This window comes from Notolepis coatsorum (assembly GCF_963971535.1).
Source record: "Notolepis coatsorum genome assembly, chromosome: 2".
In the NCBI taxonomy this organism is placed as follows: domain Eukaryota; kingdom Metazoa; phylum Chordata; class Actinopteri; order Aulopiformes; family Paralepididae; genus Notolepis; species Notolepis coatsorum.
The window spans coordinates 215,387,598-215,391,535 of record NC_140166.1 but is presented as its reverse complement, the minus strand read 5'-3'; the positions used below and the strand labels follow the sequence as shown (position 1 = coordinate 215,391,535).

General features: G+C 48.4%; 1 pseudogene across 1 annotated transcript in view; it reads right to left on the bottom strand.

The window, feature by feature from the left end:
- The window catches only part of LOC311223750, a 31,166-nt pseudogene extending 27,515 nt beyond the window's left edge, over positions 1–3,651 (bottom strand). The window contains exon 1 of the transcript XR_014621035.1: positions 3,645–3,651. The product of XR_014621035.1 is annotated as an uncharacterized misc_RNA (transcript). The remainder of the gene's footprint in view (positions 1–3,644) is intronic.
- Between the last annotated feature and the right edge of the window lie 287 nt (positions 3,652–3,938).

The window sequence follows — 3,938 nt, the reverse complement described above, 5'->3', positions numbered from 1 at the left end:
GGCCTTTAGCTTGTTCTCAAGGAACAGAGGCAGCGTGACGACCCCACAGTCTCTGTGCCCGCGTGCCCCACAGTCTCTGTGCCCGCGTGCTGCAGCGCCCACAGAGGAGGAGACCCACCTGACCCTGACTTAGAGGACAGGGTGGCACTGGAGGGGCGGGAGGGAGGACAACACAACCCCAGTCTCCCCTAAGAGGACAACACAACACAACCCCAGTCTCCCCTAAGAGGACAACACAACCCCAGTCTCCCCTAAGAGGACATTGGACAACACAACACAACCCCAGTCTCCTCTAAGAGGACAACACAACACAACCCCAGTCTCCCCTAAGAGGACAACACAACACAACACAACCCCAGTCTCCCCTAAGAGGACAACACAACACAACCCCAGTCTCCCCTAAGAGGACAACACAACACAACCCCAGTCTCCCCTAAGAGGACAACACAACCCCAGTCTCCCCTAAGAGGACAACACAACACAACCCCAGTCTCCTCTAAGAGGACAACACAACACAACCCCAGTCTCCCCTAAGAGGACAACACAACACAACCCCAGTCTCCCCTAAGAGGACAACACAACACAACCCCAGTCTCCCCTAAGAGGACAACACAACACAACCCCAGTCTCCCCTAAGAGGACAACACAACACAACTAGAGCTGCCGCGATTACCGCATTACCGCGGTATCGCTGTTACATCACGCCCACCGCAAGAGTAGGCTGAATACCGCATCACCGCTGTTTTTTATAATAATAATAATAAAGTACCCTCCTCTCGTTGGGCTTGCGGCTCTGCAGATATACCCTACTCCTCTATCGAGGTTCCAAGCGACCCTATTGGGTACCAGAAAAGTCACGTGAAACATTGCAGACCACTGATTGGTCAGAAGAGAGACGCGTCACGTTGGAGCGTCCTGCAGTTTTTTACATCCTGAATGTCAGCCATTGATCAGAGCTCATCACAATACGGCTAATAACGTTAGCTTTAGCTCCCCGCCGGAGTGGACTACCATCGCTCCTCAGGAGTACTAAACGAGACATAATGATTTTACTGTCTGCAACGAATGTTATAATAAAAGCCCTTCGTTCTATACACTTGTCTGATTGAAAACTTTATTAACAGACCGCAGAATGGGACAACTCAGCACGCTCTGAGCAAATTGCTTGCCTTGCTATGGTCCGGTAAATACGCTGATGTTATTGAACGTATAACTATATAATGTTAATGCCACAAAACGAATGCCTTTATTATAAAGTAGTAACTTTATAGTAATAATAATAAGAAAGGGTCGGGGGGGGTAACCACCCCTGCCCGCGACACCGAGTGAACGGCGCACGACCAGAGGGGAAACTTCGAATCCGTGTTTCACTTTCAATAACTAATGCGTGCTTGCCGAATCCCAAAACAATATTCATGCTGCAAAGTCATCCTCTAAAGATAGACATTTAGACTAGAGGCAGGCTATATGCTATAAAGAGTAGACTACTACTAAAAAAAAAATGCATTCAAACTTTTTTTTTGTGCGTGCGGTAATAACCGCGGCGGTAGGAAATATTTTGCAAATTTGTGCGGTAAGGAAAACATCAATACCGCGGCAGTTCTAAACACAACCCCAGTCTCCCCTAAGAGGACAACACAACACAACCCCAGTCTCCCCTAAGAGGACAACACAACACAACCCCAGTCTCCCCTAAGAGGACAACACAACACAACCCCAGTCTCCCCTAAGAGGACAACACAACACAACCCCAGTCTCCCCTAAGAGGACAACACAACACAACCCCAGTCTCCCCTAAGAGGACAATACAACCCCAGTCTCCCCTAAGAGGACAACACAACACAACCCCAGTCTCCCCTAAGAGGACAACACAACACAACCCCAGTCTCCCCTAAGAGGACAACACAACCCCAGTCTCCCCTAAGAGGACAACACAACCCCAGTCTCCCCTAAGAGGACAACACAACACAACCCCAGTCTCCCCTAAGAGGACAACACAACACAAGCCCAGTCTCCCCTAATTTAAGGGGACAGGATGGACCGTGGAGGGGAGGGAGGACAACACAAAACAAAACACAACACGTCTCTCTTTGCTTATGGGGACTATTATATTTCCATGGTTACAGAATGATGAACTCTATGATATCTATGGTTTTACACCCATTGTTCGCCCATCTACGATGGGTCAAAATGGCCGAGGGGCCAATCTCCCAACTCCCAGAGAGTTTAGAGTCGACGAGAAAAAAAAGCTTTCAGGCGCATGAATCAAGCGATACGATGATCCAAGACAGAACTTTGAGAACTGAATGTTCTTCTAACGGTTAGTTACGTAACAATGGCCACAGGCAACCGAGATAGAATTCAGAGAGAACATAAAAATTCCTCTACCTCAAGCACAGGTAATCAGAAGGCATTGTAACGTACTGCAATTACTGCTGATCAAAACACACACACTGGTGCCCCTGATACAAGTCCTCCAACCATCTTAACCCTAGTAGTTTATCCTCCACCTATCTTAACCCTACTAGATTATCCTCCACCTATTTTAACCCTACTAGATTATCCTCCACCCTTCACCTATTTTTATTTTATCTTTTCCCCCTCCTTTTTCCTCCGATTTTCTCCCATCCCAATGTTAGTCGTTATGCCAATTCCCAATCCCCTTCCTGGTCGCTGCGCACTTACCCCCCACAGTCGGTCTGGGAGAGTGGGGGCTATCATGTGCTTCCTCCGACACACGTCTAGCCAATCAACCGCTTCTTTTCACCTGGCAGCGCGGACTCTCACTGAGAGGGTGTAACGTGTGGAAGGATCACACTACCGCCCTTAGATCCTATCCGCGCTTAGCAGGCGCCCCGACCGAACTGTAGGAGTCGCTGTTTACAACGACCCGGACCCACCCCACCAGCTTCTCCCACCCTCTAATACTGCCAATTGTATTAGTGTGAACGGCCAGCCAAGCTGGTGACAACCCCGGAGCTGTGAGCTGGATTCGAACAGGCGAATCCAGTGTCTCCGGGGTTGGTGACGAACGCAATCTCCGCTACGCCACCTTACCGCCCCCTTCACCTATTTTAACCCTACTAGTTTAGCAGAGTGGTGCAGGGTTTCTCAAACATCTCGGAAAAATTTAATAACGCACATCCTCCGTTTGTTGGTGCTGAGCCAAACTGTAAAAACAGTAATACTGTACATAAGAACAAAGCGGGGCTCGCAACTCACTTGTAGTTCCAAGGTGATTTAATAGACAAAAAAAGGCAGTAGGTGCAACGTTTCGACCTTACCGGTCTTCCTCAAGCGGTCTTGCTTGAGGAAGACCGGTAAGGTCGAAACGTCGCATCGACTGCCTTTTTTTGTCTATTAAATCACCTTGGAACTACAAGTGAGTTGCGAGCCCCGCTTTGTTCTTTCCCAAACATCTCCCCTGGTCTGGGTGCAGAGCAGCATGTAAAACAATGAGATTTCTATTGAATCTATTTCTGTGCTCAGAAGATGTTTTACGATTCATTGGCAAGAGAGATTGGCAAAAAGAGCTGGCCCGAAGAATAAGAGAGAGGGGGGGGGGGGGGGGGGGGGAGACCGCAAATGGACATTCCTCCCTTGTTCCTCTTACTGACAATCAGTTACAGCTGCGCTTATCTTACGTGACATTTATAAACGGCTTCCAAGGTTTCCCACTGGGTTATAAAAAAAGAAATAATATACTGTACAATACGACTAGACATTAACTGTCGTGCGGTCCTCTGATTTACTTCATCTCACAGAGATAACGCACTGCCAGAGAAGAGTTCAGTCAAATTAACCACGCGAACACATACACCGCTAATGCCACCACGACTAATATCAGCAGTGCCACCACCACTATACCAGTACTACCACCACCACCACTAATACCAGTACTACCACCACCACCACTAATACCAGCACTAATACCAGCA